Here is a 23128-nt window from a genome sequence, read left to right as displayed (position 1 = left end):
CTAGGTATTGATGTGATGTATCTCAAAATAATAAGATCTATTTATGACAGACCCACAGCCAATATGAAACTGAACGGGCAAAAACTGGAAGCATTCCCTTTGAAAACTGGCACAAGACAGGGATGCCCTGTCTCACCACTCCTATTCAACACAGTGTTGGAAATTCTGGCCAGGGCAATCAGGCAGGAGAAGTAAATGAAGGGTGTTCAAGTAGGAAAAGAGAAAGTCAAATTGTTCTGGTTTGTAGATGACATGATTTTATATTTAGAAAACCCCATCGTCTTAGCCCAAAATCTGCTTAAACTGATAAGCAACTTCAGCAAAGTCTCAGGATACAAAATCAATGTGCAAAAATCACAAGCATTCCTATACACCAATAACAGACAAACAGAGAGCCAAATCATGAGTGAACTCCCATTCACAATTGCTTCAAAGAGAATAAAATACCTAGGAATCAAACTTACAAGGGATGTGAAGGAACTCTTCAAGGAGAACTACAAACCACTGCTCAATGAAATCAAAGAGGACACAAACAAATGGAAGAACATTCCATGCTCATGGATAGGAAGAATCAGTATCGTGAAAATGGCCATACTGCCCAAGGTAATTTATAGATTCAGTGCCATCCCCATCAAGCTACTGATGACTTTCTTCACAGAATTGGAAAAAACTACTTTAAAATTCATAGGGAACCAAAAAGAGCCTGCATTGCCAAGACCATAACCAAAAGAACAAAGCTGGAGGCATCAGGCTACCTGACTTCAAACTATACTGCAAGTCTACAGTAACCAAAACAGCATGGTACTGGTACCAAAACAGAGATATAGACCAATGGAACAGAACAGAGCCCTCAGAAATAATACCACACATCTACAACCATCTGATCTTTGACAAACCTGACAAAAACAAGGAATGGGGAAAGGATTCCCTATTTAATAAATGGGGCTGGGAAAACTGGCTAGCCATCTGTAGAAAGCTGAAACTGGATCCCTTCCTTACACCTTATACAAAAATTAATTCCAGATAGATTAAAGACTTAAATGTTAGACCTAAAACCCTAAAAACCCTAGAAGAAAACCTAGGCAATACCATTCAGGACATAGGCATGGGCAAGGATTTCATGACTAAAACACCAAAAGCAATGGCAACAAAAGCCAAAACTGACAAGTGGGATCTAATTAAACTAGAGAGCTTCTGCACAGCAAAAGAAACTACCATCAGAGTGAACAGGCAACCTACAGAATGGGGGAAAATTTTCACAATCTACCCATCTAACAAAGGGCTAATATCCAGAATCTACAAAGAACTTAAATCTACAAGAAAAAATCAACCCCAGCCGGGCACGGTGGCTCAAGCCTGTAATCCCAGCACTTTGGGAGGCTGAGACGGGCGGATCACAAGGTCAGGAGATCGAGACCATCCTGGCTAACACGGTGAAACCCCGTCTCTACTAAAAAATACAAAAAACTAGCCGGGCGAGGTGGCGGGCGCCTGTGGTCCCAGCTACTCCGGAGGCTGAGGCAGGAGAATGGCATAAACCCGGGAGGTGGAGCTTGCAGTGAGCTGAGATCTGGCCACTGCACTCCAGCCTGGGCGACAGAGCCAGACTCAGTCTCAAAAAAAAAAAAAAAAGAAAAAATCAACCCCATCAAAAAGTGGGCAAAAGATATGAACAGACACTTCTCAAAAGAAAACATTTATGCAGCCAACAGACACATGAAAAAATGCTCATCATCACTGGCCATCAGAGAAATGCAAATCAAAACCACAATGAGATACCGTCTCACACCAGTTAGAAAGGCGATCATTAAAAAGTCAGTAAACAAGAGGTGCTGGAGAGGATGTGGAGAAATAGGAACACTTTTACACTGTTGGTGGGACTGTAAACTAGTTCAACCATTGTGGAAGACAGTGTGGCAATTCCTCAAGGATCTAGAACTAGAAATACCATTTGACCCAGCCATCCTAGTACTGGGTATATACCCAAAGGATTATAAATCATACTGCTATAAAGACACATGCACATGTATGTTTATTGTGGCACTGTTCACAATAGCAAAGACTTGGAACCTACCCAAATGTCCATCAATGATAGACTGAATAAAGAAAATGTGGCACATATACACTATGGAATACTATGCAGCCATAAAAAAGGATGAGTTCATGTCCTTTGTAGGGACATGGATGAAGCTGGAAACCATCATTCTGAGCAAACTATCACAAGGACCAAAAACCAAACACCGCATGTTCTCACTCATAGGTGGGAATTGAACAATGAGTACACTCGGACACAGGGTGGGGAACATCACACAATGGGGCCTGTCGTGGGGTGGGGGAAGGGGGAGGGATAGCATTACGAGATATACCTAATGTAAATGATGAGTTAATGGGTGCAGCACACCAACATGTCACATGTATACATATGGAACAAACCTGCAGGTTGTGCACATGTACCCTAGAACATAATGTATAAAAAAAAAATGCACTCTGTAGAAACACCTTATAAATGTAAGATACGCAGGAAAGGCTTTTATTCTGCCAAGTCATTTCAAATACATGAAAAATCTTACACTGGAGAGAAACGCTATGAGTGTAAGAAATGTGGTAAAGCCTTTGTTTCTTTCACTTCCTTTTGATATCATGAAAGGACTCACACTGGAGAGAACCCCTATGAGTGTAAGCAATGTGGGAAAGCCTTCAGATTTACCTCACACCTTCGAAATCATTGTAGGACTCACACTGGATAGAAACCCTACGAATATTAGCAATCTGAGAAAGGCTTCAGGTCTGTCAAAAATCTTTGAATTCATAAAAGGACACACTGGAGAGAAACCCTATGAATGTAAGGAATGTGGAAAAGTGTTCCATAATTTCTCTTCTTTGCAAATACATGAAAGGATGCACAGAGGAGAGAAGCCCTATGAATGTAAGCATTGTGGGAAAGCATTCACATCTGCCAAGATCCTTTGAATACATGCAAGAACACACACTGGAGAGAAACCCTATGAATGTAAAGAATACAGGAAAGCATTCAGCTTGCCTGTTTCCTTTCATAGACGTGAAAAGACTCACACTGGAAGGAAATCCTATGAAGGCAAGCAATGTGGCAAAGCTTTCACTTCCAGTTCTTTTCAATATCACGAACTCACTCTAGGGAGAAAACCCTATCAATGTAAGCAATGTGCGAAAGCCTTTATTTCTTCCACTTCTTTTCAATATCATGAAAGGACTCACATGGGAGAGAAACCCTATGAGTGTATGCAGTGTAGAAAAGCCTTCATTTCTTCTAGTTCCCTTCAATATCATGAAAGGACTCACACTGGAGAGAAGCCCTGTGAATGTAAGCAATGTGGAAAGCCTTCAGATCAGCCTCACACCTTTAAATGCATGGAAGGACTCACACTCAAGAGAAACCCAATGAATGTAAGCAGTGTGAGAAAGCATTCAGACCTGACAAGATTCTTTGAATACAGATAGTGAATGTAAACAATTAACTGTTTATAATAGCTGTATACTAACAAATGTTATTTTTAAATAATTAAGCTATAATAGTAAGGCTGGGCACCGCAGCTCACGCCTGTAATCCTAGCACTTTGCGAGGCCGAGGTGGGTGGATCACGAGGTCAGGAGATCGAGACCATCCTGGCTGACAGGGTGAAACCCCGTCTCTACTAAAAATACAAAAAATTAGCTGGGCGTGGTGGTGGGTGCCCAGCTACTCAGGAGGCTGAGGCAGGAGAATGGCGTGAACCCAGGAGGCAGAGCTTGCAGTGAGTCAAGATTGCGTCATTGCACTCCAGCCTGGGCGACAGAGTGAGACTCCATTTCAAAAACAAAAAAAAGCTATAATAAAATATCCCATTGGTGTCGTGTATTAGGTCAACCTTATACTGTTAAATTGTTGTTATTTGGACATTGTGAGTCAGTATAACCATGTGGATAAAATGCCAGGTATCTTTTTCCTCAGAAATTTTACTTTTGATGCTTATGTACTTAAATTTTTATCTCAACCCTAATTTTTCTTTTCCTTTCTTTTCTTTTCTTTCTTTTTTTTCAGAAAAAAATCTCACTCTGTCACCCAGGCTAGAGTGCAGTAGCATGATCTCAGGTAGCTGCAACCTCTGCCTCCAGGGTTCAAGCAATTCTCCTGCCTCAGCCTTCTGAGTAGCTGGGACTACAGGCGTGTGCCACCACGCCAGGCTAATTTTTTGTATTTTTTAGTAGAGACAGGATTTCACCATATGGGCCAGGCTGGTCTTGAACTCCAGAACTCATGATTCACCTGCCTTGGCCTCCCAAAATGCTGGGATTACAGACATGAGCCATCGTGCCCAGCTGCAACCCTATTTTTCATTCAGTCATAATACCAATAGTTATCTCATGTACCTCTGAGTGCCGCCTTCCCCAAAACCAACAGTGCCATACCTGCTGTCAGCAAAGGTGTAATATACCATAGTGATAAAGATGACCAAAAGCCATAAATGACTGTGAGATGCATGAGAATTACAAGTCACATTAGTAAGAAGAGAAAACTTTTGGCCATGCTTATGATTTGAAATATGTTTTCCTCTATATATTTTTATGTACAAATGTGGGTTTAGGTAAGAAATAACTTTTAATTCTAAACCTTGAAGTCAGCTTGTCATTAAAATAGGTCATAACAAAAAGGTCTAGGTACTGAACTTGTAAGTAAAAATAAATATTAATTAAATATATTATTTCCTTAGAAATATAGTTTCAAAATGCCCTTGTTTTTGTCCTGATCCATCATGGTCACTGAGGAGCATCATGTCTCTCCAATAGTAAAAGACTTGGCCTTGGCTGGGCATGGGGGCTCACACCTGTAATCCCAGCACTTTGAGAGGCTGAGGTCAGGAGTTCAAGACCATTCTGACCAATATGATCCAACCCCATCTCTACTAAAAATACAAAAATTAGCAAGGTGTGGTGACATGCTCCTGTAATCCTAGCTCTTCAGGAGGCTGACACAGGAGAACCACATGCATACAGGAGGCAGAGTTTGCAGTGAACTGAGGTCACACTGTTGCACTCCAGACTGGGCAACAAGAGCGAAACTGTGTCTCAAAAAAACAAAAAAAAAGACTTGGCCTTGTGGTGAGGGGAGGTCATCTGTAGACTCCTGGACCTGTTTTTGCCTTACTTATGCTCTAAAGACTAAAATATTTCCTAAAATGTATAGGCACTGTTTATCAGAAAGTACCTTAGTTAAAACATGAATTCATTTATACCTTATAAAGCTATATTTCTTCAAATTGCTTTACTGAGTCATAGGAGGCTAATAAATTTGTATAAATTGTCTAAATACAGCCTGTCTTTCTCTGATAATGTGCTGTCGATGCTAACTTGTAAACAGCCTGCTTATGTCAGCAGTGTAAAGTTAACAGCAACATGGAAAAGTTTCTTTTATATATTATGCAATGGCATAGACCAATTCAGTCCCTTCCTTTTAGGTGCCAATGAAGCTGCTCTTCAGAAACGCTTATTTAAAACTCCCTAAGTTCAAAATCCAGACACCACAGGATGCAGCATCAGCCACTGACCAAACCCTGTCTGTGTGTGGAGATGACATACCCAGTCCCAGATAATGTATCCACATCAGTGAAGGGTGGAATCATTGATTGTCAGATCACACAAAGTGACTCACAGCAGGGAAGACAGGACAGTGAAAACTGGCCAGGCATGGTGGCTCACGCCTGTAATCCCAGCACTTTGCTAGTCCAAAGCGGGTGGATCATTTGAGGTCAGGAGTTCAAGACAAGCCTGGCCAACATAGTGAAACCCTGTCTCTACTAAAACTACAAAAATTAGCTGGGCATCGTGGTGTGTGCCTGTCATCCCAGCTAATAAGGATGTTGAGGCAGGAGAATGGCTTGAGCCTGGAGACAAAGATAACAGTGAACTGAGATCACGCCATTGCAGTCTCCAGCCTTGTCGATACAGCGAGACTCCATCTCAAGAGAAAAAAAAAAAAAAAGTTGGGTGCACCTGAATCCAACCCCTACCTCATCCTTCTCCCTTGAAAGCCAAATACACCCTGATACTTTTCACCAAAGAGTAGAAAGAATCCCAAATGTGACATTCCACAGGATGCAAGCACAATGTTGGAATGGCCAATGACAGTGACAATGAAAGTGCAGGGTGAGGGTGATGAACAGGACACACTGGAGAGCCTGACGGCCTAGATATAGGGGTGTCTTGATGCTTCACAAAGAGCCCAAGGAGCACCCCAAAGAGGATACAGGAGCACAGTCCCAAAGGATCTTCATACGCCAGGAAGGCCGCTAATTTTGGAAGTCAGCGACATTGGTGCCTGTTTGAGTCCTGATCCTACACGGAGTGATCATTGAAAGCTCACACCAGGTGGGGTGACTCACACCTGTAATCCCAGCACTTTGGGAGGCCGAGGTGGGTGCATCATCTGAGGTTGGGAGTTTGAGATTAACCAGGCCAACATGGCAAAACTCCATCTCTACTAAAAATACAAAAAGTAACCAGGTATAGTGGCTCATGCCTGTAATCCCAGCCATTTGGGAGACTGAGGCACAAGAATAGCTTAAACTTGCAAGGCGGAGGTTGCAGTATACTGAGATCATGACGTTGCACTTCAGCCTGGGTGACAGAGCAAGGCTCTGTCTCCAAAAAAGAAAAAAAGCTCACTTGGTTCTTCCCATGGTGCCCCCACTGCAGGTGTACCAGCTACGCATGTTGACCATGGGAGGAACCCTTTATACTGAGAGAACCTCAGAGCCCTGGAAAGCTAGGGATCCACAGGCAGATGCAGTAGTCAGTGATACCCTCCACAAGTGACAGTTTTGTCATGGGGCTTTTCCTAGACATTTCTAGTGAAACAAATGTGGGTTTAGGTAAGAAATAACTTAATTCTAGATGTTGAAGTCAGCCTGTCATTAAAATAGGTCATAACAGAAAAGTCTAGGTACTGAACTTGTAAGTAAAAATAAAAATATTAAATAAATACATAAAATGTGCTTGTATATAGGCTTAGAAGAGGTCAGTCAAAAATTCAGGGGCCACTGGGCATGATGGCTCATATCTGTAATCCCAGCACTTTTGGGAGGCTGAGGTGGGCAGATCACTTGAGGTCAGGAGTTCAAGACCACCCTGGCCAGCATGGTGAATCACCATCTCTATGAAAAATATAAAAATTAGCTGGGCATGGTGGCACACACCTGTAACACCAACTACTCTGGAGACTGAGGCTTGAGAATCACTTGAATCAGGGAGGCAGAAGTTGCAGTGAGCCAAGATCATGGTACTGCATTCCAGCCTGGGCTACAGAACAAGACTGTCTCAAAAAAAGAAAAAAGCTCAGGGACCTGGAGGAAGGAGAGAAACTGAAGCATGCTTTGGTTAATAGATATTTCATTTTGACTGATCACTAAAGAGAAAACTATTCAACTAATGGTTTGTGAGGTAAATACTGGAATTTCTAGTCTGTGTCTGGTTTGTCATAGGTAGCAAACGTGACATCATCTAAGTCATAATGGGAAGGGTGTTTCATTGGAGTAAGGTGCTCTTGCACAACACAAAGGATGGGGGATTTCATGAATCACAGCCATTTTCAGGATGACCCACCCACCCCCATATCCTTTCCACACCCCTTACTCTTTTTCTATCCATGTCTTTGATTGGACTGGTCCTGAGTGGTATCCTTCATAGTAAGTGGGTAAATGTAAGAGAACTGTAGGTAGTTCTATCAAATTATGGAACTTTAGGAAGGTGTTGTACAGGACCCAGGTCTAGATGCAGTTGCTGAGAAGTATAGGTGGCCACTGGGGCTTTGACTTGCCTCTGTCGAGTGGGGCTGTGTTGGGTGAGCCAGGAACTCGTGGAGTCTCTGCTAACTCTGGGTGGTTTCTGAATTGAATGGTTACATAACTGCTTAGTGCTGGAGAATTGGTTGGTGTTCAGCAAGCACCACACATTTGGTGTCAGATAAAAAGACAACATAGGTCAGAACCTTCCACTGACTCAGTAAGTGCGTGGTCTTTGGTGGGCATTGAGACCCTGGTGGAAGGACTGTGTGTCCACACTGTGGAGAGGGGATAGCAGGGTGTGTGTGAAGTCCCAGAAGTAATTTTCTGGCTGCTCACATTTCCCTCACACACTACCTAGGAGTGGGCCAGCCTGGCCTCTGTCTCCACGGTCCAAGTGGTTCCTGAACTTGAAAATGTGTAACTATTGGAGTGTGGGTTTCCTTGTGAGCTGTGGGTGAGGCAGGCTGCCTACCTGAGCTGCCTCCTTTTTGGTTTTTTATAGAATCTTGCTGCCATGGAATTGCTCTTTTTCGATGCATTTGAGAATTTATTTGTTTGTCTGTGTATTTTTCAGACAGAATCTCACTCTATGGCCAAGGCTGGATCAGTGGCGCAATCTTGGCTCACTGCAACCTCTGCCTCCCAGGTTTAAGAGCTTCTCCTGGCTCAGCCTCCTGGGTAGCCGGAACTACTGGCACATGTCACCACACCCTGCTTTTTTTTTTTTTTTTTTGTATTTTTAGTTACGACAAGTTTTCACCATGTTGACCAGACTGGTCTCAAAGTACTGACCTCAAGTAATCCACCTGCCTCAGCCTCCCAAAGTTCTGGGATTACAGGCGTGAGCCACTGCACCTGGCCACATATAAGAATTTTATTCTGTGATTTGGGTGTTAGGATTTTAATTAGCTGGTTGGAACCTTAGTGAACGGGTTTGATAATGTTTGAAGAAGGAAATCGAGTTCTTCAAATAAGCTGTTTTATGTGGAGTCAAAATAATAACAATGTGAATACTCAGAGACATACCACCCCAAAAAATAAATAGGCCTTGGGCAGTTCTGGTGTGTTTCCTTGGTTTCACTTATTTATTTATTTATTTATTTATTTATTTTTTGAGACGGAGTCTCGCTCTGTCGCCCAGGCTGGAGTGCAGTGGCCGGATCTCAGCTCACTGCAAGCTCCGCCTCCCGAGTTCACGCCATTCTCCTGCCTCAGCCTCCTGAGTATCTGGGACTACAGGTGCCCACCACCGCTCCCAGCTAATTTTTTGAAGTTTTCAGTAGAGACGGGGTTTCACCGTGTTAACCAGGATGGTCTCGATCTCCTGACCTCGTGATCCGCCCGCCTTGGCTTCCCAAAGTGCTGGGATTATAGGCGTGAGCCACCGTGCCCGCTGGTTTCACTTATTTTTGATACGCAAAGGTGATCAAAGTTTTGATTCTTTTTATTGTTCTTTGTAGCTTTGTCATCTCTTTGTCACAAAGCAGAATTTTGCCACTTTTGAATTTTTAGTAACATAATATTGCCATCAATACACCATTAATATTATGCTGAGAGGGTGTATTTCTGGTTTTTTTTTTTGCTTGAGCCTGTTGCAAACATGCTGCTCTGTGAAGTTGTGGGTCACATAATTGACTCGCTCATTCCACTAGTTAATGGCACTTGAGTTGGTTCAAGTCTATCTTTTGTTTTTTGTTTTTTTTTTTAAGATGGAGTCTTGCTCTGTTGCCCAGGCTGGAGTGCAGTGGCGGGATCTTGGCTTACTGCAACCTTAGTCTACTGGGCTCAAGCAATTCTCCTACCTCAGCCTCCTGAGTAGCTGGGATTACAGGCGCCCGCAACCACACCCACTTAATTTTTGTATTTTTAGTAGAGACGGTTTCACCATGTTGTCCAGGCTGGTCTCGAACTCCTGACCTCAGGTGATCCACCTGTCTCAGCCTCCCAAAGTGCTGAGATTACAGGCATGAGCTACTATGCCCAGCCTATCTTTTGATCTTATTGACGATGCTCTTCTTGTTTTTGTCTTGTTTTGTAAACAATCTGCAATTTTCACAAGTTATAGTTTGGGAGTCTGGTTTAATAACTATATTTCCTATGACTAACATATAAGGGGGCTTTACACAACTTTGTAAAGGAACTGTTAGGTTGATAGAGTAAAATGGCTTACAATCTCTTGTTTCTATAATTTGATTTCCAGACCAAATTCTAAGGCGGTATGAAGCTACAGTAAGCCTCCATAATTCTGGATGTTCAGGACCAAAAACAAGACTTATTATTTTTGGTCTTGGAGTAGAGATTCCCTTTTCTCCCCATATCCAAGGATAGAAAGACTGTAATTTTTTGTGCTTATGTTCGTCTAAACTTTCTGTTAAGTCACTATCAACAGTTGGACTCAGGCCGGGCGCGGTGGCTCAAGCCTGTAATCCCAGCACTTTGGGAGGCCGAGACGGGTGGATCACGAGGTCAGGAGATTGAGACCATCCTGGCTAACACGGTGAAACCCCATCTCTACTAAAAAATACAAAAAACTAGCCGGGCGAGGTGGTGGGCACCTGTAGTCCCAGCTACTCGGGAGGCTGAGGCAGGAGAATGGCGTGAACCCGGGAGGCAGAGCTTGCAGTGAGCTGAGATCCGGCCACTGCACTCCAGGCTGGGCGACAGAGCGAGACTCCGTCTCAGAAAAAAAAAAAAAACAAAAACAAACAGTTGGACTCACTAGTGCACTGGGACCAAATTGAGTTTGTCCTGTGCAATTGTGGTAGAATTGACCTCGAGGTGCCCAATCTATAACAGTTCCGAATGTATTGTTCTGTAATATCACCGCACTATCGGCCACACATTCTTCCCAAACTAAATCTTTTGATTCTTTGGAAATCTCCTCCGGGCAAGGTTTCCCTTTTGGCCTAAAATTTTATGATCTTTGATAAGAAAAGTCTTGTAAATAGTTTACCTGTGGTTTGAGTGACATTCCGCTTACCATGTGATAAGTAAATTTACTGGTGGGACTGACAGTAGGTACTTCTACTAACCAATTTTGAATAGCAGGCATTAAACATCCTGGTGCTCTCCCTAGGCAAATAGGAGGATAACGATACCCAATGGAAATATTTATCATCATTCCTTCTTCCTCCGGTTTGGCAGGGCAACGATCATCTGTGGGACTAGGTACCCACACACTATTATTAACATATACTTCAACAGGATTATCCATCCATGTGACTGCCCGAATTAAGGTCGGGAAAGGCACATAGGCCCAGAGGTATAATTAGCTGCAGCTGCTCCTGCTGGCATGGGGAGACTTACCACCGTTGATACAATCATTAAAGCTGCAAGCAGCATTTTTTCTGGGGTTTGTGTCACCTTTGTGCTAGCTACGCTTTTTCCAGCTAACGATGTCAGCTTCTTTAACTGTGCCCAGGTCGGCAGCTCCGCCTTCTTCTGTTCTTCTGATATCACCACTTGGTTCATCTTGCGAGTCAATGGTGCTCGATTGCGATGTTTCCGTCTCCGTGGAGGCGCTTTTCTTTGCATCTCCGATGGGTTCATTGTAGAACTTCAAATGTTTAGTGGGTATCCAAACAGGAAGCTGATTTTCTCCTGGTGAAACACAAGCAAAACCTCTTCCCCAGGTTATCACCTTCCCTATTTCCCATGTCTTATTTTTGTTGTCTTTCCACCAATCAGTTTTCCTTCATGTGGACTGTTCTTTTTACCAGTAAATGTTGTTCTGCAGAAGTAGTAGTCCGATTTCTATAAATGTTTAAAAAATTTAAAGTATAGAATGCTAGATTAAGCTGCATCTGAGGAGTGGTACACTCCTTACTGTCTCCCCCTTCTTTTTGTTTAACTAACTGAGTTTTGAGTGTTCTATTAGTTCTTTCAACTATGGCCTGTCCTTGGGAATTATAAGGAATTCCTGTTGTATGTGTAATTTTCCACCGATTTAAGAATTTTTGGAAAGCTTTACTACAATAACCTGGTCCATTGTCAGTTTTAATTTTTTCTGGAACTCCCATTACAGCAAAACAAGATAATTAATGTTTTTTAACATGGGAAGTACTTTCTCCTGTCTGGCAAGTTGCCCATATGAAATGTGAATAAGTATCAACTGTTACATGAACATATGATAAATTTCCAAATGAAGGTACATGTGTAACATCCATTTGCCATAATGCATTAGGACACAGACCTCTGGGATTAACTCCTGCCTCTTGAGTGGGCAGGTGTAGGACTTGACACTGGGTGCAATGTTTTACAATATCTTTTGCCTATTTCCATGTGACATTAAATTTGTTTTTTAACCCTGCTGCATTTACATGAGTCAAAGCATGAAGTTCTCGTGCTTTTATGAATGCAGAGGATACCATTAAGTCAGCTTGTTCATTTGCTACAGTTAAAGGTCCTGGTAAATTAGTGTGTGCTCGAATATGAGTAATATAAAATGGAAAATTCCTTTTTCTTACAATTTGTTGTAATAAATTGAACAGCTGGTTTAACTGATCATCCATGCTATATTTAATTAGAGCTGTCTCAACATCCCTTGTAGCCTGTACTACATATGCAGAAGCTGATATAATATTAACAGGTTGATTAAAATCTTGTAACACTGTAATGACTGCAACCAACTCTGCCCTTTGAGCCGATTGATATTGAGTTTTGATTACTCGCTCTTTTGGCCCTGTGTAAGCCGCTTTTCCATTGCTGGAACCATCAGTAAATACTATCAGAGCATTTTCTAAAGGTTCATGTCTGGTAATTTTAGGCAAAATCCAAGTAGTCAATTTTAAAAACTGGAAGATTTTTGTTTTTGGGTAATGATTATGAATAATTCCCACAAAATCAGCAGGACCAATCTGCCATGCACCAGAATTGATAAAGGCTTGTCTAACTTGTTCCTTGGTTAAAGGAACAACTATTTTGTCTGGGTCATTACCACACAATTTTATTATTCGTAATCTTGTCTGACCAATTAATGTAGCTATGTGATCCAAGTACAATGTAAAAGTCTTAATTGTACTGTGAGGAAGGAATGACCACTCCACAAGATCAGTATTTTGAATAATGACGCCTGTTGGAGAATGTGCAGTGGCAAAAATCAAAAGTTGGAGTGGGGCTAAGGGATCTATTCTACTTATTTCACTGACTGAATTTTTTCTTCTACTAATTTAATTTCTTTTGTTGCCTCTGGGGTTAATATTCTTTTACTATTTAAGTCTGGATCTCCTCTTAGGATAGAGAACAAATTTGACATGGCATAAGTAGGAATGCCTAGCGCTGGCCGAATCCAATTAATAATCACCTAACAATCTCTGAAAGTCATTTAATGTTTTTAATGGGTCTTTTCTTATTTCTATTTTTTGTGGCTTAATTTTTCTATTTTCTATCTGCATCCCTAAATAATGAAAAGGAGCAGAGGTTTGGATCTTATCAGATGCTATTGTTAGTCCTGCGTTGGCAACCTCTGCTTGCAGAAATGTGTAACAGTCAATTCATTTGTCTCTTGTGTCTGCAGCACATAAAATATCATCAATATAGTGAATGATACAACAATCGGAAAATTTGTCTCTAACTGGTTGAAGGACTTGACCTATGAAAGTTTGACAAATAGTTGGACTATTTTTTTTTTTTTTTTTTGAGACGGAGTCTCGCTCTGTCACCCAGGCTGGAGTGCAGTGGCTGGATCTCAGCTCACTGCAAGCTCCGCCTCCCAGGTTTACGTCATTCTCCTGCCTCAGCCTCCTGAGTAGCTGGGACTACAGGCGCCCGCCACCTCGCCCGGCTAGTTTTTTGTATTTTTTTTAGCAGAGACGGGGTTTCACCGTGTTAGCCAGGATGGTCTCGATCTCCTGACCTCGTGATCCACCCGTCTCGGCCTCCCAAAGTGCTGGGATTACAGGCTTGAGCCACCGCGCCCAGCCAATAGTTGGACTATTAAGCATTCCCTGAGGTAGCACTTTCCACTGAAACCTGTTGGCTGGTTCTTTATTATTTATGGCTGGTATAGTAAAGGCAAATTTTTCACAATCTTGCTCTGCCAGAGGAATGGTAAGAAAGCAGTCCTTTAGATCAATTATAATTAAAGGCCAGTCTTTTGGGATCATGGCCGGAGAGGGCAATCCGGGTTGAAGAGGCCCCATGGGTTGAATTATAGCATTTACGGCTCTCAAGTCCATTAACATATGCCATTTGCCTGATTTTTTCTGAATTACAAATACAGGAGAATTCCAGGGTGAGAATGAAGGCTCAATGTGTCCCTTTTCTAATTGTTCCTTTGCTAATAAATGTAAAGCCTCCAGTTTTTGTTTCAGTAGCGGCCACTGATTTACCCATACCGATTTTTCTGTTATCCAAGTTAATAGAATGGGTTTAGGAGGCTCTACAATGGCCGCCCCTAAAAAGGATACACTATTCCTTTTCTTTCTTGATTTTTCTCAGTCTCAATTGGGACTTTAATGCCATTTTCTTTTTTTCCTAATCCCTTTCCTGGTATATATCCCATCTTAGTCATGATTTTTTGACTCGTGGGGCTGTATAATGGAGCAGGCATAATGATTGCCACACCCCATTGTTGTAATAAATCTCGACCCCATAGATTAACAGGAATTGAAGTAATCATTGGCTGAACAGTACTTTCTTGATTATCTGGCCCTAAACAATGTAAAATCATTGTACTTTCATACATTTCTGAAGCTGTGCCTACGCCGACAAGTCTTGTAACAGCCTTTTGTTTAGGCCAATTTTTTGGCCACTGATTTAAAGCAATGACAGAGATATCTGCTCCAGTGTCTACCAACACTTCAAACTGTTTTCCTTGAATAATGGCCTTACACACAGGTTTGCTCTCAGAGACCTGACTTACCCAATATGCAGCCTTTCCTGTTGGATCAGTGCTTCCGAACCCTCCTGTTCTTTTTATCTTATTGTTTCCAACTTTAATATAAGGTAGGAATAATAATTGGTAATAAGGTAGGAATAATAATCCTATCTCCTGGACTGGCACTCCAAGGAATTGAGGAACTAATAACCAATTGAATTTTGCCTTTACAGTCTGAATCAACCACACCAGTATGAATTTGAACTCCTTTTAGATTTAAACTTGATCTTCCTAAGATTAGTCCTACAGTCCCCTCAGGCAATGGGCCGTGTACCCCTGTGGGGATTTTTTGTGGGGGCTCCCCTGGAAGCAGAGAGACTGCTTGTATGGTGCATAAATCTACTGCTGCACTGCCACTTGTGGCGGGGGATAATTGCTGTATTGTGATAACTGGCTTATTCCCTGAGACTCTTGTGACAGTGGGGGTTGTTGTTCCTGAAAACCCTGAGGAACAAAGGGCTGAATTTGGAATGCCCCAGTTTGTTGCGGGGCCTGAGGCTGGCCCCTCCTCTTGTTTCCCTACAGTGGTTGCCCATTTTTATCAAATTTAGAACGACATTGATTACCCCAATGTTTTCCCTTTTTACATCTTGGACATAGGTCAGGTGGCTCTTTATCTGTTGTTGTAGTAGCTTGAGTAGTTACATTTTGTTTATTTGAGACTAGGCAATTCTTTTTTAGATGAACAATTTGACCACAATTATAACATTTTCCCCCAAATGTTCTAATTTGTCCTCCTAAAGCAACTCCTGTGATTGCTTGAGCCATAAGCATAGCTTTATGCATAGCTCCTCCAATTCCAACACAGGCTTTAATGTACTCTGAGATTACATCTGATCCTGCCAGGACCCTTCCTTTTAATGGCTTAATGGCTGATTGGCAATCAGGATTGGCGTTTTCATATGCCATCAACTCCACTATGACCTTACGGGCATTCTCATCGGTAATTGACTTTTGAGCAGCATCTTGAAGTCTTGCTACAAAATCAGGGTAGGGCTCTTTAGAGCCTTGTCTTATTGTATTAAAGGAGGGGCAGGCACTTCCTGGGTCTTGGATTTTCTCCTAGGCCCTAAGGCAGATAGCCCTAATTTGCTCAGTGGCCTCATTTGGCATTATTACTCATTGGTTAACAGTGCTCCAATTCTGACCTATTCCCAATAGTTGATCTGCATCTATGTTAATAGGAGGATTGGCAGTCCTGTTTCTTCGGACCTGTACTTGTGCCCCATCAATCCACCAAGTCTTAAATCATAAAAGTTGAGAGGGTGAGAGTGAGGATTTTGCCAGAATCTCCCAATCATAAGGAATGAATCTATGTCCATGAGCAATGGAATCTAATAATGTTCTCATGTAAGGAGAGTTGGGTCCATACTGTTTTACTCCCTCTTTCATTTCTTTTAGCATGTTTATAGAAAAAGACTTATATCTGGCTTCAGCTACAGGAGGCTCTCCCTCTTGGGCCCCTTCTCCAGGTGGTCTTGCTTCTAATATTACTGGGAATTGTCACGCCTCAATATCTCCTTGTTTTCTTGCCTCATCAATAATTTTATGTAACGCACTACCCTGTGTACTAGGCGGTGCTGTAGGATTAAGTCTTACGGTGGGCGGCTGAGGATATGGTGCCCTGCCCTGTGGTGCTGGAAATGTTCCTGGCTGTCCAGACCGATTTTCTGGGGGCTGCCAATACTGCAGTTCGGCTGGCGGCCAGTATTGATAGGCTACTGGCGGCTGGGTCTTATTTTCTACCGGCTGATATTGTGGACACTGTATTTGGATTGGCATTGCCATGCCAGAGACTCTATCTTTTTCTATTTGATCTTCTTTTGGAGTTTGTACTTGTTTAACCTACATTTGAGGTTGTAAAGTTACAGGCATCTGAGCTGCTGTAAGAGGAGTTGGCCATCGTGGTTTAGACTCTGATGGCTCTGCTAATTCTGGACCTTTTTCCTCTAATTTTAACGTTTCAGGATATATCACCTCCTGTAGTTGATTATCATCAACATTTTGCGTTGACCGAGCTGTTACCGGCTCTGCTACACATTTACAGTGTCAACTTTCCTTTCCTTTCCGGGATTCTATCCCTGCCTCTTTTTCACAATCTACTGCACAGCTTTTAGGGACATCAGAAACTGAAACGCTATCTTCTCCTGTTTGAAACCGTTCTAAAGCTACTTTAATAATGACCCAATCATTCCATACTGTGAGTGGGATGATTTTACCTTCCCTACTTGCTTGTTTTGATTCTTTGCCAATTTTTTCCCAGTCTTTTAGATCTAAAGTTTCCTGTTCCGGAAACCATGGACAAAACTGTTCTATTGTTTGAAATAGCGTAATTAGAGTTTTGGTAGACACTTTAACTCCCCCTCTTTTTAAGAGAATTTTAATAAAGCTGCAATAAGAGGCATATTTACTTTTAGTTTGCCCCATTGTTACCCTAGGTTCTTCGGAGCGCACAAGCTTACCGCAAGGCTGACTGTAGACGTACTCGGGAGTCTCTCGTCGACTTGTCCTCAATGACCACGCTCCAGCGTACCTTCACCTCAGAGAAAAGCTCCCACGTTGGGCACCAGATGAAGGGGTGGCCTGCCCCTCCACACCTGTGAGCATTTCTCGTTAGGTGGAACGAGAGACTTGAGAAAAGAAATGAGACACAGAGACAAAGTATAGAGAAAGAAAAAGTGGGCCCAGGGGACCGGCGCTCAGCATACAGAGGACCTACGCCGGCACGGGTCTCTGAGTTCCCTAGTATTTATTGATAATTATCTTTACCATCTTAAAGATAAGGGAGTGGCAGGATAATAGGATCATTGTAGGGAGAAAATCAGCAGTAAGACATATGAATAAAAATCTCTGTTAGGGCCGGGCGCGGTGGCTCAAGCCTGTAATCCCAGCACTTTGGGAGGCCGGGACGGGCGGATCACGAGGTCAGGAGTTCGAGACCATCCTGGCTAACACGGTGAAACCCCATCTCTACTAAAAAATACAAAAAACTAGCCGGGCGAGGTGGCGGGCGCCTGTAGTCCCGGCTACTCGGGAGGCTGAGGCAGGAGAATGGCGTAAAAACCCCGGGAGGCAGAGCTTGCAGTGAGCTGAGATCCGGCCACTGCACTCCAGCCTGGGTGACACAGCGAGACTCCGTCTCAAAAAAAAAAAAAAAAATCTCTGTTACATGAATAAGTTTAAAGGAAAATGCTGTGCCTTGATATGCATATGCAAACATCTCCATAAACCTTTTAGCAGCATTGCACCAGCAAGTCCCACTTTTTGCCATAAGGCGGTTTTCTCCTTTCTCAGTAAACAGAGCATACAATCAGGTTTTACACCGAGGTGTTCCATTGCCCAGGGACGGGCAGGAGACAGATGCTTTTCTCTATCTCAACTGTCAACAACCGCCAAAAGGCCTTCTTTCCTCTTACACTAGTCCTCCTCAGCACAGATCCTTTCACGGGTGTCAGGCTGAGGGACGATCAGGTCTTTCCCTTCCCACGAGGCCATATTTCAGACTATCACATGGGGAGAAACCTTGGACAATACCTAGCTTTCCTAGGCAGAGGTCCCTGCGACCTTTGGCAGTGTACGTGTCCCTGGGTACTTGAGATTAAGAGAATGGTGATGACTTTTAACCAGCAAGCTGCCTTCAGGCACTTGTTTAACAAAGGCACATCCTGCACAGCCCAAAATCCATTAAACCTTGAGTCACCACAGCACATGTCTCTTGCAAGGACAAGGTTGGGGGTAGGGTCACAGATTAACAGCATCTCAAATACAGAACAAAATGGAGTCTCTTATGTCTACTTCTTTCTATATAGACACAGTAACAGTCTGATCTTTCTTTTCCCCACAGTCTCCAAATCTACTTTTCCTCTTGGACCCATTGTGAGAATAGGTGTGCTTCATAGGCAACTACTGGTGATAGTAGTGATAGCCCATAATAACTAGGGACAAAAAGGGAAATTTCACTTTTTCTTTTTTTTTCCCTTCCTGAGATGGAGTTTGTGCTCTGTTGCCCAGGCTGGAGTGCAATGACGTGATCTCGGCTCACTGCAACTTCTGCCTCCTGGGTTCAAGCGATTCTATTGCCTCAGCTTCCAGAATAATCAGGATTACAGGTGTGCGCCACCATGTCCGGATAATTTTTGTATTGTTAGTTAGAGACAAGGTTTCACCATGTTGGCCAGGCTGGTCTTGAACTCTTGACAGCAGGTGATCCACTCACTGGCCTCCCAAAGTTCTTGAATTACAGGCGTGAGCCACCACGCTCACCATGTTTTATGTATATAAATGTGTGTGTGTGTGTGTGTGTGTATATATATATCTTTATTAAAATACAGACTAGGTCTCACTATGTTGCCCAAGGTGGTCATAGGCCAAACTTTCAGGCTCAAGCAATCTACCCACCTCATTCACTCAATGTGCTGGGATTAAGGAATGGGAAACTGTGCCAGGCCAAATGAAAGAGACTTAGTGGGAAGCTGGGCATGGTGGCTCACACCTGTAATCCCAGCACTTTGGGAGGCTGAGGGGGTGGATCACCTGAACTCAGGAGTTCCAGAACAGCCTGGACAAGATGGTGAAACCGCGTCTCTACCAAAAATACAAAAAATTCGCCAGGCATGGTAGTCCCATTCTCACAGTCACAGAAAGGTTCTTTCTTAAGGATTCCACCTGCTGGAAAGCATTATTTACTACCAGAACTTGTTCAATTCAAGGGTGTCTGGTTTCATCTCTTTGTCATCATTACAACCAAAATCCTAAAGGGACTGATTTACCACACTGTGGTTGCCATAAGGCCCGATTTTTACCCTCAGCAGCAGCTGTAACATCCGAACTTACAGCTCTACCCTCTAAAGGTGTGCCTGAGGCTTGTGCCTGCCATACTAACATGTCAGTGTGTCCAAAGCTTCCTGCAGAGCTGTGTCCCAAACCCAAAGTGCCCCTTTCTATAAATCTATATATTGGTCTCAAACATTGGACTAAGTGTCAGATAAATGCTCTCCGATAATCCAAAGACTAACAAATGTCTGGATTTCTTTTTTCCTTTTTTTTTCTTTAAGAGACATAGTATGACTCTGTTTCCCAGGCTGGAGTGCAGTGGTGGGATCATAGCTCACTGCAGAAACTCCTAGTCCCAAGGGATTCTCCTGCCTCAGCCTCCCAGGTAGCTGGAATAAAGGCACATGCCACCATGCCTGGCTGTTTTTAAATTTTTTGTACGGATGGAGTTTCACTATATTGCCCAGGCTGTTCTTGAACTCCTAGGCTCAAGTGATCCCCCTACCTCAGCCTCCCAAAGTTGGTGCATGAACAAATGCACCCAACCCTGAAATAGAAATATTTCAAAGGGAAAACATCTAACGTTCAAGTTGTTATCTATAGAGCAGTTAACAGGAACTATCATTTAGGGTCTATCGTGAGGCAGAAATTTAAAAATAATAATAAGTACTGAATTAGTTACTCCAAAAAAAGTAAAAGCTAAGGCCCAGAGTGTGGCAAGGCAAGGGTTGAAAAGCACAAGTTGGCCGGGCGCGGTGGCTCAAGCCTGTAATCCCAGCACTTTGGGAGGCCGAGACGGGCGGATCATGAGGTCAGGAGATCGAGACCATCCTGGCTAACACGGTGAAACCCTGTCTCTACTAAAAAATACAAAAAACTAGCCGGGCGAAGTGGCGGGCGCCTGTAGTCCCAGCTACTTGGGAGGCTGAGGCAGGAGAATGGCGTGTACCCGGGAGGCGGAGCTTGCAGTGAGCTGAGATCCGGCCACTGCACTCCAGCCTGGGCGACAGAGCATGACTCCGTCTCAAAAAAAAAAAAAAAAAAAAAGAAAAGCACAAGTTTTCCTCTGCCTAGCAGCTTACTTCAAGGACAGAAGATAACACCGTCCAAATAGCCAAGGCCAAAGGAATGGGCTCCAGACACCCCTCCCGTTCAGAGCAAGGTTGAAGGAAAAAAAGAGAGAAAGAAAGACAGATACTTTCACTGTTACTCTTTTCCAAGGCTTCTTAAGCATTATTATGTTTTACAAATGTCTGTATTTAGCCAATGCTTGTTTTCCTTTCAATGCAGGTATAAGGACACTGGCTATGCGAGGCCTTAAATTATGCTATAGACTACATGGCCTGTCACTGTATGATTAACTGCTTTTGTTTTGCATCTGTAAGGCAGCTTATAAAAACCCCGCTTTGTCTTCGTTCAATTCTCAGCTTTTTGGATATGAATCGTCTGGGCCGGTGCGTACCTAAAATATAAACAAATCCTCCTGTACTCCATATTGGTCTTTCCGTTCCTCAGTTTACCGCAACAATGGGATTCTAGGACACTAGGTATGAAACAAATATGAGGAAGGTCAGAGAACAAGCTGACCTAATGCTTAATGCTGTAGGTGCTACAAGCTTGGTTTAAATTTTTCTCCTCCCTTCCTCCTTGATGAATTTGATAAAAGTTTAAAGGGATGGTTTCACCAGGGCCTTTTCCATTGATTGCAAGGAGGTCATCCCACCTGGTAAATCCTCAGTAGTCCAAGCCTCTTACGTGGCTAGAATGATCTAGTCCATAAGGAAATATCACCACCTGCTGTTTTACAATTAGACCATCCAAGGGGGTCAGGGTTTCCCCAGGGAGTTTGGTGGGCTTTTTATGATTTTTTGTTTGTTTGGTTTTGATTTTTATTTTTTTTTGAGACAGTGTCTTGCTGAAGTGCAGTAGCCTGATCATAGCTTACAGAAGCCCCAAACTTTGGGGCTCGAGTGATCCTCCTGCCTCAGCCTCCTGAGTAGCTGAGACTATAGGTACACACCACTTCTCCTGGCAAATTAAAAAATAAATTTATGTAGATCCGAGTGTCTCACTTCACTGGTCTTCAACTTCGGGCTTCAAGTGATCCTGCCTCCTAAAATGTTGAGATTACAGGCAGGAGCCATGGCACCCGGTTTCCCAGGCTGTTGTTTGAAGGTTTTTGCAATCTCTAAGAGTTCTGCAGCAGTCTATTCCCTGACAGCGAGAGTCTCATCCTTTGACCACATTTTGCTGCAGTAGTTGAGCATTCACTTTTCTTTCCATAAGGAAGCGAGCTTGCCAGTGACCCTCATCCCTCTCCTCACTGATGACTTCTTTGTCATCAGAGCCTTCCTCTTCATAAATTCCCACAGAATCCAAGTTTTCAAGTCCCATTTGGGCTTAGTTATGATAGCCACAGGCCTACACCACCTGCCACAGCACCCCCGTACCATGGAAGCCACCCGACTTTCTCCTCCCCGAGTTTCCTGTCCTGGGAGCCCCCATCTCTGCTCTCCCGGTCTCCAGGCCCTAGAGCCGCGCTGCAGCAGAGCCCAGTTCCCAGGGCTGGTCCCTCCACCTATCCACATCCAGCTGCAGCTCTCCACCCTCTCTCCCATCAGCCTGGCCTGAAGGTGCTGCAGTATCATGACTGCGGGTCCCTCAGCTGCCACCTCCACCGCGACCTGGAAATCTTTCAAATGCACTTAAGTTGTCTTAGATTTTTCCTCCCCCACTTTATACATAAGCATAGAAGGAGAGCAGGGACTCTGCTGGTGTCTTATTCACACAATGGGATTGAGGGTGTTTGTCTGGAAGAACTAACGGATGGGGTGAGAAGTAGCTGAATAACCTGCAGAAGGAAGCAGAGCCCGAGGCCAGTGACTCCACGTTGAGGACAGTCTGGAGCCTGCAAAGGGAGAGAAAGAGAGCTTCCCTGGTGGCTTCCCGGGCAGCCCACCCCCTTCTACAGGTGGCCTCCAGCTGCTCAGAGCAGCTCCAGAAGGAGTGGGGATCCCGAGAAGCTGCAGAGCCCTGGAAAGCAGAAGGCCCAGGTGCAGAAGCATTTGTGGCGTCTGTCCTTTGTGGTGGTGTGCAGCTGGAGCCTGCAGCTGTTTTCTGGGCAGGATTTGGTGTTTGACATGCATGGGGTTGCTGGGGTCAGAGTTATTTGTATAGATTTTAAAAAAAAGTGTAGCCGGGCGCGGTGACTGACGCCTGTAATCCCAGCACTTTGGGAGGCCGAGGTGGGCGGATCACGAGGTCAGGAGATCGAGACCATCCTGGCTGAAACCAGGATGGTAAAACCCCGTCTCTACTAAAAATACAAAATATAAGCCGGACGCGGTGGCTCAAGCCTGTAATCCCAGCACTTTGGGAGGCCGAGACGGGCGGATCACGAGGTCAGGAGATCCAGACCATCCTGGCTAACACGGTGAAACCCCGTCTCTACTAAAAAATACAAAAAAATAGCCGGGCGAGGTGGCGGGCGCCTGTAGTCCCAGCTACTCGGGAGGCTGAGGCAGGAGAATGGCGCAAACCCGGGAGGCGGAGCTTGCAGTGAGCTGAGATCCGGCCACTGCACTCCAGCCTGGGCGACAGAGCCAGACTCCGTCTCAAAAAAAAAAAAAAAAAAAAAAAAAAAAAAATTAGCCAGGCGTGGTGGCAGGCGCCTTTAGTCCCA

At 43.7% G+C, this 23128-nt stretch overlaps 3 protein-coding genes and 1 pseudogene across 4 annotated transcripts in view; 1 reads left to right on the top strand and 3 right to left on the bottom strand.

Moving 5' to 3' along the window:
• LOC126942876 (mitochondrial import inner membrane translocase subunit Tim8 B-like) overlaps positions 1 to 7621 on the bottom strand; it is an 83813-nt gene extending 76192 nt beyond the window's left edge. Inside the window, exon 1 of the mRNA XM_050771004.1 lies at positions 7615 to 7621. The gene's annotated coding sequence lies outside the window, so the exon portion shown is untranslated. The remainder of the gene's footprint in view (positions 1 to 7614) is intronic.
• Positions 1 to 23128, bottom strand: part of ZNF823 (zinc finger protein 823) — a 445525-nt gene that overhangs the window by 135308 nt on the left and 287089 nt on the right. The window lies entirely within an intron of this gene.
• Positions 1 to 23128, bottom strand: part of ECSIT (ECSIT signaling integrator) — a 385922-nt gene that overhangs the window by 353588 nt on the left and 9206 nt on the right. The window lies entirely within an intron of this gene.
• LOC126942732 (zinc finger protein 709-like) lies at positions 1256 to 5324 on the top strand (annotated as a pseudogene). The gene has a single exon (XR_007721605.1). The product of XR_007721605.1 is annotated as a zinc finger protein 709-like (transcript).

Source organism: Macaca thibetana, chromosome 19 (assembly GCF_024542745.1).
Source record: "Macaca thibetana thibetana isolate TM-01 chromosome 19, ASM2454274v1, whole genome shotgun sequence".
NCBI classification, from domain to species: Eukaryota; Metazoa; Chordata; class Mammalia; order Primates; family Cercopithecidae; genus Macaca; species Macaca thibetana.
This window is presented reverse-complemented; position numbering and strand designations above follow the sequence as displayed.